This window comes from Marmota monax, unplaced genomic scaffold, assembly GCF_021218885.2.
Source record: "Marmota monax isolate L192 unplaced genomic scaffold, Marmota_monax_Labrador192_F-V1.1 WCK01_AAM20220418_F8-fsc00031, whole genome shotgun sequence".
NCBI lineage: Eukaryota > Metazoa > Chordata > Mammalia > Rodentia > Sciuridae > Marmota > Marmota monax.
The window spans coordinates 18369252-18382784 of record NW_026695197.1 but is presented as its reverse complement, the minus strand read 5'-3'; the positions used below and the strand labels follow the sequence as shown (position 1 = coordinate 18382784).

Here is a 13533-nt window from a genome sequence, read left to right as displayed (position 1 = left end):
TTCTGCCAAATGCCAGGCCTGGGCAGAAGTACTTGCAAAATCTGGGATGATGGCCAGTTCTGTTCTCACCACCTTCCCGCCACCTCCACCTGCAATGGGAAAATGTGCCCCAGCAGGGACATGACAGCACGCCACCCCACTGTGAGCATCCCAGGACAGAACAGGGATACCTGGCCTGGGGGTCTTGGAGGGCCGTCTGACGTGGGCATCGGAGACCTGAGAACATGTCATTCCCTGACATGGAATCTACCACTTGGGCACACACAGCAATGGAAAGCCAGAGGCCGGTCTGCTGGAGGATGGTGAGTGGGTATCCCGTTTGACCCCAACTCTCACTTTTCAGGCAGGGAGACCAAAGCCCAGGGGGAGGTCATGCGGAGAATGAGAGATGGCAGTTCTGTGGCTGCAGCCCTGACCCCCTGGGGAGCACACAGACCTCTGGATTGGGGCTCCACGGAGAAGGTCCCACTAGTCTGTCTTCACAGGGCTCAGCCCCCACCAGGGGGAGAGATGGGGAGCACTGGCAGCTCTGAGTATGCTGGGACTGGCCAGTCTAGGAGAGCTCTCCAGAAGGGTAATGGGAGACAACTGGTCAGGGACTGTGGACACAGGGACTGTGGACACAGGGACTGTGGCATGACGGCCACTTGGCTCAGTCACCTATTGAGACCAGGGAGGGAAAGACATGTTTCAAACTGTATTCAGTGATGGCCCTTCCCGACCCAGCCTATGTCTCTTGCCTCCAACAATCGAGCCAAAAAGGCATGAATGAATTCCCAACTCCAGGCTGCCACCATAGGGCTCTGGGGACTTAGGATGTGCTTTGTTTAATGGTTTTCTCAAAGGATATTGTTTGTTTTCTTTAATACAAAATACAAACAAGGAAAAACACCAAATCTTCCCCTCTCACTTCCCCTCTCCCACCCTGAGCAAGCTCCAGCCGGACCCTTCCCTCCCTCCCTCCCTCCCTCCCTCCCTCACAGCCTCTCCAGGTCACTTCAGGAACACACTGGGTGTGCCCCAAGTAGACAATGGACAGGAAGCCGAGGCTCCCTCCCGAGCTGGCGGCAGACTGAGATCTCAGCTCTGAGGCTGGACAGACGGAGCTGCCCATGGCACTTGGCATAATAGGGGTCAGGAGGTGCCAGCCTCCTCAGCAGGGCCTCAGAGTCTTGGGCTCTGACCCACATCCTGGCTCCGCCCCCCACACCGAGGGCAGCCATGGGGAGCTGGACACACCGCAGCACGGATCCTAACTCTTCCCCAGGACTCAGGGGAGATCATCCAGGCAGGATGAGAAGCGCCCCTCACTCCCTCAATCTCAAGGAAACAGCTGCCCTAAAACGTGACCAGTAAGACAGGGCCGGCCAGAGTGGCCTGTCCTAGACAAGGGCACCGACGACAGGAACAGGAATGGGAAAGGAGCTCCTGATGGCCTGGCCAGGGACAGCGGGGTCCTGGCTTTAGACCAGAGATCCCCCCTGTTTTCAGTCAGGGTGCATCCCTCCAGGGGACAGCATGACACTGACCAGGCTTGTCAGGACAACTTTAAGAGTCCAGTGGCCTTGGCTCTAGTTCTTTGCTGAACAAATCTGTCCACTTCCTGCTCTCAAAGAGCCGAGGTGGACCTCAGTCCAGGTAGGAGCGCTCCCCTCCATGAGAGTGAGAACCAGCCCTCAGGTCTACCAGCTGGTCAGCCTGCAATAGGCATGCCTCTGCCACCACCTGGGCAGCCACCAGGCCCTGCCTGCACGTCCCCAGCTTCCCTACAGGTCTCAGGGCACATTCTCCTCGGGCCCTGAGACCTAACTGCAGATCCTCTGTCTGACCTCTGACCTCTTTCTATAACCAAGTGGGCCTGGGAGATAAGCGGGTTACATGAACATGAAGAGGAGGCTCCTTCCTCGTGCCCTATTGGTACAGCACTCGTGAAACACATGCACACATGTGTGTGCACACACGCACACACACACACACATGCTTCCGCACCACAGGGCAGTGCAGGCAGTGCCGAGGGGCAACACGTTACTGAACAGGTTGCAAAAACATGTTATGTAAAATCGGCCTATTCTGGGGCAGGCTGAGGCTGCAATCTCACAACCTGGCGCAGTGGGTATTTCCGAGGGATTAAGGGCAGGCCCAGCAGAGCTCTGGCTGCAGAGCTTCAGCCCCAGATGGTTAATGAGCCAGGCTGGGACAGCTAGGGTCTTTCCCTGAGGTGACAACTATAGAGAACAAAACTTGGGTCTACAGGTGTGGGCGGGGAGAGAAAAGGGGAGGCAGACACCCCTAGCAGAGAGCAGCAGTGATGCTGGTGGCTGCCACCATCATGGGAGTGTCAAACCTCCACAGCCACAGACTTCCACACACCACCCACCTAAGGCACCTGTCCATCCATCCTGAGAGCCACGACCTCTCCATTCATCTCCCCACTCCATAAATACTGTGGACCTGGCACTGGGGGAAATGGGCAAAGTGTCGGTTCTCACACAGCACAGGTGCTGGGGAGAGAGAGAGGCGAGACACCACGTTTCCCCATGGAGCAAACCAAGGCAGGGCAGGGGGATGGAAGAAGTGGGGGGGATGGGGTGGGCGGCCAGGAAGCCCTCCCTGTCCAGGGAACAGTTCACATCTGGCCACCTATCCACCCACCCAACCCAGCACCCTTGGTTGTTCTTCCCTCACTGAACACTGGGGGCCGACTGTGTGCTTGTGGACCAGATGGAGAAGACCAGGATGAGTAAGACCCAGTCCCGGTTCTGAGGGACTCCAGGGAACACACACGCTGAAGCCTGCCATGCTTATAGACGAGGCTGAAGAGCCCAGAGGAAGGGCCCAGGGCTTCTCTCTAGGAGAAGGTTGGGGAAGATGTCATCAAGGGTGTGATACCTGAGCTGAGCCCTAAGGCACGCCACACGGGCTCCAGATGCTGCAAGTTGAAAACCCGCTGCAGTCACGGCCAGTGTGGGGGGTGCCTGGCCCTGCCCGAGAGGGGAGGCACCTGGCACCCCAGGGACCAGTGCTGGGACTCCTCTCCACTGCGCCTGGCTTGGGGCCATATACATCATCCTTTTCACCCCGGGCACTAGGTAGAATTCGGTCCCCCAGGAGATTTATTGGAGTCCTAATCCTGGGTACCTGTAAGTGTGACCTTATTTGGGAATCGGGTCTTTGAAGAGGGAATCAGGTTAACAGGAGGGATTAAGTTGGGCCCAACATCCAGTAACTTTACAGAAGAAGGAAATCTGGGCACAGAGAATCGGCAGCCGCAGAGGGAGAAGGCCAAGGGAGACGGAGACACGGACCGCAGCGCTGCAGCTGCCGGCCAAGGGGCACTGAGGACCACTGGAGCCCAGGGACACTGGGAGGAGGCAAGGAAGGCTTCTCCCCGGGAGCTGCTGGTACCTGGATGGGTGGCTCCAGTCTCAGAACCGTGAGACCACAGCCCCCCCTCCCCCGCATGGCTTTAAGCCACAGGATTTGAGGTCACTTGCTCTGACAGCCCTAGGAAGCTCATGTCCCCCCTGCCCTCCCGTCCACAGGCTACACTGCAATCCTCAGCATAGGGCCCTGGCCCTGGGTCTGCCCGAAGCCTCCCCCACCTCCATCTGCTCCCTCAACATCCCCAGCTGTCTCCTCCTGGGTGGTCCTGTGGGACCCTGTGTGGCACATGGGGTTGCCCCAAGTCAGACAGTCCTCAGTGAGTAGGAGCGGCCGGCCCCACCCATGCCCTACTGCAGGATCCTGAGGCACCTCTGCAGGGGTGCCAGGCTCCCAGGGACTTGCAGTCTGATGGGGAGTCTTTTGGCCCCCCGTCAAGTCAACAGCTCACCCGGCTGCCCAGGTCTCTAGCCTCACAGTGCTTCTAAGAAGAAGGACTGGAGCCTCTAGAGAGTAGGCGGGGATCAAAATGGACCCCTCACTGTGGAAGATACTGCTGACCCAGCCCCACGCTTCAGCACCCAGCTCCAGAAGGCTTCCTGGCACATAGTAGGTGATAACTAAATATTTGTTGGATAAAAAAGAAAGGAAAATGGGGAAGAAGGAAACAAGAGCCTCATTTTGGTCCAAGCTGCTCTGCTGAACCAGGGCTCTATTGAGGCATCAGCACGTGTGGTGCTGCCTGGCGGTGGCAGCCACAGAGGGAGCTCCTGGGTCTCAGCTGGGGCCACTCCCCCATTTTTTACCTCTCATACTCCAAGGCAGGGCCTTGAGGGCTTAACTTACCCTGGTGGGGCTCAGAGTCTTGTCAGTGAGTTGGTGGGGTGGGGCCTATGGACCCTAACCTCCTCCTCTAGCTAGAGAAATGCTAGAAAGAAAGGCCACCAAGTCACTCTACCCTCCATTCCATGGGTGGGTGATGGGCAGGGTGTCCTGGATGCGGCTGTGCCTGATTCCCTCTCCTTCTGTCCCCATGAGGCTTTGAAGTGTCCCACAGAGCTGGAGTCCATGGTCCGCTGCTTCACGAAACCTAATGTCCACTTAAGTTTCAAGGAAGATTTCCCTGGTATTCCCATGATCTTTGACCTCTGGCCACTGACCATGGACCTGAGTCCAGTAGAAATAACTCCAGCCTAACTCTCTCATAGGCCTGTTATCTTTCTCTTTCCCACACACCAGCTCTTTAAAAAGAGAAGAAAAAGAAAAAAAAAAGCATTACACACATTCAAGAAGTCTTCCTCTCGGTGTGTTCCTCCCCGACTGCACAGGACCTCGGCCCCAGCACTCGGCACAGGCCTTTATCATGAAGCAGCAAGTGCTGGGGCTGGAAAAGAAGACAGAGGGTCCAGGCCCAGGCCACGGGCGTGGTGGGAGGTCTTCAGCGGGGGCTCCTGCCCAGGCAAGCTCTCCTTTCCCCTGCTGACACACTGGTCTGTCCCCGCTGTGCCCGGATAGAGACCCTCTCTCCCGGCCTTCTCACAGTCCCTATCCTGGTCTTCATAAGTTTGCAAATTGACCCCAGCCCCAGGTTCCTGTCCCTCCCAAGAATGCTTATTTTAAATACATGGAAACTAAGGGCTTTCTTCTCTCTAGAACATTCCAGATGACCTGGAGAGGAGGGCCTCATGAATCCCCAGGCCCAGAAGAACCAGCCAGAGGCTGTGCCATGCCCAGAGGCTGCCAGGCCCCTGGAGCCAGGGCAGGTCCTGGGGCCAAGTCCAGAGCCCGAGCTCAGGGCTTCTCATCCTCCTGCGACCTCCTGCCCCAGCCTGAAGAGGCGCCCAGAGGGGCGAACCGTACAAAGGAACCACAGCACTTGGCAGCTCAAAGGACCATAAAAATCTCAGCCTCAGCTCCTCGAGATAAGCTCCACTCAATAGCTGAGTCTTCCTCCTGCTGGGGGCCATGTTTTTCATAGCTTCTAAGAAGTTATCCTACAACGTCTCTGTCCACGTGGGCAGGATGTGTGGGTCACGTCCAGGCAGAAATAAACAGGTAATGTTTCTAAAATTCCTGGAATCTCCAGGCTGCATGGTTATTCAGAGAAGCTGACCTGTTTCAGAAGGGAGGGGCAGGGGCGGGCAGGCTCGCCCATGTTTAAGTCCATGGTTTTCTACTTTTTCTTTCAATTTATTTATTTTTAATCAGCCGAGACCCTTTAAAAAACAATATCTTAGCTGGAGTCCCAGTATAAAAACAGAGATAAAAGCAGACAGGGAAGAGACCCAGAGTCTGCTCTGAGCCCTTTGCGGCCTCCCGGTCACCCACTTTCTCCACACGTGTGCCCTGGAGCCTGAACCTAACCCTTGGCCCACCCATGGATGCACAGCCTGCTAGCTCCACAGTGAGCAGGACGATGTTCTAGAACGTGACCTTGACTTAGGAACCGGACAGGATCTAGAGGAGTCCACAACCCCTCGAAAAGGCACGTGGACGTTTGTCTGGGCAGGCTCCTGGGTGGGAGTCCACGTCATCCGCTCGACACCAGGAGGCCTGTGTGTGCACAGGTCTGTGGTTCTGGAGCTGGTTGCTGGACTGTGAAGAAGACCTTGGAGCTGCTATGTCTGGACCTTAACCATCCCCAGGGCCCATGTCGAAGGCGTGGTCCCCAGCTTGGTGCTACTGGGAGGTGGTGGAAACTTCCAGAGGTGGGGCCTGGTGGGACATCTTAGGGTTTTTAGGGTATACTCTTGAAGGGGACAGTGGGGCCCTGCCCCTTCCTTTTCTCCACCCTGTGGTGGGGCGCATGGCCTTCCTCCCTTCCTCCTCCAGCCATGTGCTGCCTTCCCACAGGCCCAGGCAAAGGTGCCAACCAATCACAGATCAAACATCCAAAATGGTGAGCCCAAATCAACTTTTTCACAGACTGATTATCTCAAGCATTTGTTACACTAACAGAAAACTGATTAACAAACACTCCCAGGCAAACATCCCCCTTTCCTTTGCCCTTCAAGTTTTGTTTCTTACTGTAACTGCCCCAAATACTCCTGACTAGTAAACCCTTTAGGTGACTAGATCCCGCTAGGACGGCATTGAAGAGTACCCCATGTAGCCCTCTTCTCTTCTGGTGTAAAATCAGAATGAAATATCTGCCCTTCCTTCCTCCTTCCCCACAACTATGAAGCCTTCCTTTGGTTTCAAGAGTCAACAAATTCTCCCTTTTATCTTTAAAATATTTCGAGTTGGGTTTCTATCATTTGCACCCCAAAATGTCCTAAATCATTCAACACGATAGAGCATGGGTGTGGTGGCTGATACTGAAGTCACGGGAGGCGAACAGGACTCGCTGCTTCCTGTCTCCCGTGGGTTGCCACATCAGGAAGAGTCCTCTGGACAACGTCAAATGCAAAAGACATTTTACTTGTTAATTTCTGAACGAACAGAAAATTCAGGTGAGGACTTTCGTACAAAGGATAGGGACTAAGAACCAACTGGTAAATGCTAGAAGTTTCTTTCTATGTAAAACCAGTCAAGTGCTACTCCCACTGTCAATCTGCCGTTTGCAACCAGGGCAGTAGGGAGAGGTGTCTGCAGGTGTGGGGGTGCTGGAAGGGTGGCTTTGACTTTGTCAAACACCCAAGGAGACCAAGAGGCCATGGTCTAGTCCAAGGAATGGGTCCAGGACCAAGAGTCCAGAGGCATTCTGGAGGCAGGCCACTTGGCCTCAGGATGGTGCTCCTGTGGCTCATTGACATGGGACAGTCACAAGGGAATGGAATTGGGGCAGACAGGTGCTCTCCACTCCCCAGATGAGGGACATTTACCTAGAGTCCTGGAAGCACTTCTTTTCTTGGGGGGGGGGGCGTGTATACTGGAGATTGAACTCAGGAGTGCTCGACCACTGAGCGACATCCCAGCTCTATTTTGTATTTTATTTAAACACAGGGTCTCACTGAGTTGCTTAGCGCCTTGTCATTGCTGAGGCTGGCTTTGAACTCATGATCCTCCTGCCTCAGCCTCCCGAGCTGCTGTCCTAGAAGCACTTCTGAACTGAAGAAGACCCAGGGCAGGGACAGCTTCCTCAGAGAGTGAACTGCTTCCAATATGAGAGAAAGTGCAAGTGATACACTGGCTGGGAGCCGCCGGGCCGGGCTGGGCTGGGCTACTGGGCACCAGGCGGCTCGAGGCCTTTCGGGAGCCGAGCGGCAACACAGACAAGCAGAGATGGGGCTGAGGCCTCTCTTCTCAGCTTGACTGGGTTCTAGGTCTCAGACGTGCAGCACCAGGCCCCGCATTGGTGCTGGGGAGAGGAGGGGGCTGAAACACGGGCTTTCCACTAAGGACTCAAGCATGCTGTCATTTTTCAGCAACACCTTTTGGCTGAGGCCCACAAGGTGCCAGGAGCCCTTTTGGGAACTGGGGATGACATGGTGACTTGGGCCATGGATAAGGAAGGGCTTCGACTCTACACAGGGGGAGAGGAGAATCAACAGTCAATAGGACACAGCTAAAAAGAAAGGGAGGATTGCAGCAGAGACAGTGTGCTAAGAAAAAAAAAAAAAATATATATATATATATATATATATATATATGAAGGGGTTAATGCTTTAGACTGGAGAATCAAAAAGCAACATCTGAGCCCAATCAGAATAACTAGATTGAATGGTCCAGAAAGATACAAGGCCGAGAACAAAAAATTACACGGGTTATTTCTGTTTATCCTTCAATACACAAAAAGTTTAGTTTCTTTGGTTAAAATAAAGTAGTTGGCCTACATTAGTAGTTCTCAAGATTTTGAATTTCATAAGCTAGAAAAATCAAAAACTGGGGAGTCATTACATTTACTCTGCCTAAGGACATTCTATCATCACCATCAGTTCACAAAGGAAATAAAATAATGAAGATCCTTTCCACGAATTCACTTGAGCTCTGTGAAGAACACACAGCGCTCTCCTACAGAAGGCCCTCTGTTCTGTCATAACCTGCTTAACTAACGTCCTCAAATTCACCTCCATAGACCTAGAAAGAAATACCAACTACAGCCCACGAGGGCTTACGAACCCTTCATCAGAGCATGCATTATACATTTATATGCACGTACTGCATGAAGAATGTACTGCAAAGCAAGTATGCCGAGCTTCGTGGGCAATTAAGGGGGTTTCAGGAGTCATTGTGACTACAAGTTCTCATTATTGCTTGAATCTATTCTCCAAGCAAATGTAAATCCACTATTTCTCTCATTTTGCTACAAACCCATGGCAAAAACTCTTTGCCTGTGTGAGCCTAAGTCAGACGTCAGCAGCAACCCTGACTTCCCTAGAATGAAAGTCAGATGCACATGCATAACCGAAGAGCTTCTCTCCATGTGGATGACGTTTCATCACAGCTTTGGTTGGGCTTTGCTTCTGAAGGACATTTTTTTTGGTCATTTGTTCACTGACTCTCCCATCCCTGTCACCATCCTACCTTTCTTGGGCCACTGAGTAATATAATTAGTTTGGTAACCAAAAGGTGGCCACTCACTGACCCATAACCACATGGTCCTGCTGCGGCCAAGAGCTCCTGACACTGAAGTTGTCCCCCAACCCCAGGCCACATGAAAGTGAGTCCTATGCCAATCCCTGGGCCCTTCCCTGCTCAGCCGGCAGCTGGGCTGTGACAGGCTCCAGGTGGGCAGGCCCCGCAGCTGAACCACCCCACTGCCTGAAAAGCAGAGAAGCAGCTTCTCTGGCCACTTTCCCTGTGTGCCCTTGGCGATCCCTTCATCCTCAAGGCTTCCAAGGGTGACTCCGCTACTCTCTTTCTTTTTTCTTTTGACCATGGCCGTTTTCTGCAGGGTTGACCTTTGGGAGGGGAGAGCTTCTCTGCATGACCACTCGACTCTGGGGTCTGGGCATGCCCCATGCTTGACCAGGAAGGTCAGAGTGCATGCGCTGGGCCCAAGGGAGCCAATCCCAGGCTGTGGGGGTGGGGGGGAGCAGGCCTGGGGCGACCAACTTGAGGGCCAGGGTTGAAGGGTGCAATCAGTACTCCTGGCTGTATCAAGGCCTTTCCAACAGGGAGGTGAGTTTGACTTATCTGGGGGAGGCGATCCTTTAGGTCTCACTGTACCCTGCACATGTCATGTCTCGGGAGCGACCCAGCCAGAGGAAAAGCAATCACTGCTCCCACCCCTGCTGGCCTGCAGAGCCACTTTCAACTTCTATTTCTGGAAGCGCATCAGAAGGCATGCTGGGCCCTGGCCAGGACCCCGTGTCTGCCCTGGGGTTTGGAGTAGCTTGGAGAATGGGCAGCTATAGCTCTCCAAGGACTCCATGTCTTCCTGTCCCCATGTGCTTGTCACCCCACCTGGGACACATATTCCTTGTTCCAGGTGGTCCCTTGACCTGGGGCATCTTTCCACCTCTGTTCATTTCTTGAGTTCTGTCCATCCTTTGTCACTAACACAATGCCTGTGCCCTGCAAAACTGACCCCAGTTCTCATGAGAACTGACCCATGTAGTCACACAGCACATTGGACCAACTCACGAGCTCTCCGTTCCATAGTCCAAATAGCCTAGGTAGCTGCCTCCCTGGATAATTTATCTATATTTTCAGGAGCTCAGGACCATGTTTCCTTCATTTGTGGGTCCTACAGAATCTGGCACAGTGCCTTTAGATACTATGGGCCTCCATAACTGCTTGTTGGATGAAAAGTCAAGATGACTAACTGCCCTGGATAGGCCAGTGTAAGTCCATCCCCATTCTACCCACTGCAGACCAAGAGCATTTAGAGATGACCCTGGGCCTACAGTGTGCGGCCTTCAACTGGACTATGATCTCTTGCTTTGCAAGAAGTTGGAGATGGAGGCAGGGCCTGATCAGCCTCTAGGCATGAGGCTTTGCGCTTAGTGACATCTAGCTCTCCTCCAGGCAAACAGAGAACAAGGGCTTGGCTCCCCCAGCCAGTCCTCAGTCAGACTATAAGGTCTCTGAGGACCAAGGTGGTCATTCTCAGGCCTGCCTTGCGGCAATGACACCATGGATACCCAGCACCCATCGCTCAATTCCACAAGCTTCCTAGTTTGTCACATGCTTCACTTCCGCTGAGCAAGTCCTAGGTGAGCAGCAGCCTCAGGTCTGGCCGGGCACCAGAGCCGCTCACACCCTTTGCTGAGCCTCAGTTTCCTCCGTTTAAAATGGAAAGGCTGATACCTACCTCTAATTGTGAGGATTAGATGGGAAGCTGAAACCAAGGAGATAACATAGGAATATTCATGACAGTTCCAAAGTAAAGATTTGCTACACCCAAATGGGGAAATTCTTAATTAGACAGTCCCTCAAAGAGAAGAGTCCAAGGGTACCCTGGGTCCACAGAGCCGAGGGGAATACCTCTGGAGGGACCACATAAGAAATGGCGGCCAGTAGTTCCAGGCAGGCAATGGAGAGATGAATGGGCAGCAGGATTCATGGAGGGAGGTCAGACCAAATGGGACCAGGAGTTAGGCACCAACAAGGGTCCCATTCAATGGTCCCTACTGGGTTATGGCCATTAATTCTAGAATACAGTGGCCCCCTGCCCTCTGCCCTGGATTTATGCTCTTTATTGGTGCAGAGGGCTAGGGATAAAGGTCAGTCCCAACCAGGACCACAACCTAGGCAAAAGCAAGGGGACTCCAGAGATCCTAAGGGTCCTACTTCACCTCCAGTCGCATCTTAGGTGTCACAGATGCTCAACAGACACCTTCCAGTGGACAGACGAGATCGACAGCTGGGGAAGAAGTGAAAGGGGGAACAATCTGGACACTTGGGCAAACCTTTTTGCTGCACTTGTTGGCTGTTTTCAATAGCTACCTCCTGGGCCGCTATAGGACAGCGAGAAGATAAAGAAAAAGACATGGCAAGACAGGTCTTGGGCATCCTTGAGCTGGTCACATGCGGAGGAGCCAGCCAACAATGAAGGGAAGCTAGCCGGCAAACTCCTTCCTTCCCCTCCAGTCCTGCCTGATAAATACACTCCCTCTACTGAGTGAGCAATCTGACTTTCCTGGAAGGTGTTCAGAAAGTCTGCTTACCATAGAAGGAGCTAAATGATGTCTGCATGGCTTGTGAGCTATCATATGACAATAACTGTGATCATCATTTACTGAGGCCAGCATTGAGTTAAGAGTTTCACATGTATTCACCCATTTCAACCTCACAACAGCTCTGAGAGGTAGGTACTATTAAGATCCATCCTATACAGAGAAGAAAAAGAGGATCGGATTAAACAGTGGGTCTCAAGAAACGCAGAAAAGGTATCAACTCAGATTTCTCTAATGACAAGGCCTCTTCATGTGAGACTCATGGTCAGACTACTCTGAAGTGCTTATAAGAGTGACAGTTATGAGACCCAGCACCGGCCATAGCAAATACCTACCCAGCGGTCAAGGGAGGGATCCCATTTAGCTGGCAATAGGACTCCGGTCTATGACTTTGCAAAGTGACTTCATATAGAATATGCTCAACAAATGCTGGTCAATGGAATGAGAACCTGAACAAATGATGAATGAGTTTCAAATAAGCTATGATCAGGGCTGGCCACACGCACGGTGGACGCTCACTTCGCAGGCTATCATGGCATGGAGATCATCAACACTCAGGGCCCCTGTAACTGACTATGCTGTCTCCCTCCTTCCAAGTAAGACTCTAAATAGTGGCGCTGTCAAGAAAAGCATTAACAGGAACAGTACCATGGGAAAATAATGGGCCTCCCTGCAGGTGTGCTGTGAAAAATTGAAAATCATAAGGAACTCATAGATTAAAAAGCATAAGGTCTAAGCCAGAGGTGGTGGTGTGTACCTGTATTTTCAGCCTCTAGGGAGGATGAAGCTGGAGGATCTCTTGAGCCCAGGAGTTCAAGACCGGCCTGGGCAACACAGTGAGACCCTGTTCCCCATCCCCTCAAAAACAAAAATAAAAATAAAGAAGGAGGAGGAGGAGGAGGAGGAGGAGGAGAAGAAGAAGGGGAAATTATAAGTCCTATGGAAATTTCCAAGTAGAAAGAAAGTTAAGAAACCAGTTGCTGGTCACAGTGGCACATGCCTGTAATCCCAGCTGCTTGGGAGGCTGAGGCAGGGGACTGCAAGTTCAGCAACTTAGCAAGGCCCTATGCAACTTAGCAAGACTCTGTCTCAAGTAAAATAAAATATAAAAAGGGCTGGGGATGTGGCTCAGAGGTTAAGTGCTCCTGGGTTCAATTCCTAGTACAGAAAAACAAAACAAAACAAAACAAGAAGAAGAAGAAGAAGAAGAAATCAGTAGAAGATAGAGACAAATTTCTAAAAAGAGGCTTGCATGCAAAAAAAAAAAAAAAATTCCACGTGGAACTGTCTTTTAACTGTAAGAGGAAATTATAAGTCCTGTTCCAAGTATCCTTGGCAAATGAAATAACGGCCTCCGACTTGTTTTTTTTCACTGAACCCAGATACTGGGAGGACACTGGTTATGCACACTTCTCCCTGACTGCAGGGAACTCTACCATGGCAGGAATTCGATTATTTGCTCCGTTCCCAGAGAGCAGGGCTGACCTCTCCTGTGCGGACTGTTAAGGACTCTCTGCCACACCAAGGGTCTTTACAGGGTGACTTGAATGCGGCAGCCGTTGGTCTTGGCGGCAGCTCAGTAGGCAGCAGCAGCTCTGATGACCTACTTGGTGTACATTTCCCTCCATGTCGCTGGAGCAGACAGTGATGTGACCTACTTTCAGAGGCACAGTGGTGGCTCAGGAAGGAATGGAGGAGACACCGAGAGCCTGGATGCAGGATATTGAAGCTCAGCCCCTGGGCGTTTCCTGGCCTCCTCCACTCCCCTGCCTCCCTTGGCTTTGGCCTTGCCCAGTTCCTGCCTTCCCTCCGTGGCCTCCTGCAGCCTCTCCTCCCCCAAATCCCTTGTCCTTGGGCAGGAACAGAACCCATCCCCAGTCCAGGCTGTGCCTCGGGTTTTGACGATATGCTCCCAACCTTCCACCTTCAGCTCACAGAGAAGACAGTAACATGGGTGGGACACATTGAGTCACCCAAAGAGACTGCCTGGTGCCAGGGCCACCAAGGTCTGCTATCCCCGGGGCTAAGTGAGGAGAACCATGTCTTGGCCCAAGGGAACTTATTCTCCACACACCCACCAGGACACTCT

At 52.6% G+C, this 13533-nt stretch overlaps 1 protein-coding gene across 8 annotated transcripts in view; it reads right to left on the bottom strand.

The window, feature by feature from the left end:
- Ctif (cap binding complex dependent translation initiation factor) overlaps nucleotides 1-13533 on the bottom strand; it is a 268365-nt gene that overhangs the window by 138456 nt on the left and 116376 nt on the right. The gene's annotated exons all lie outside the window — the stretch shown is intronic.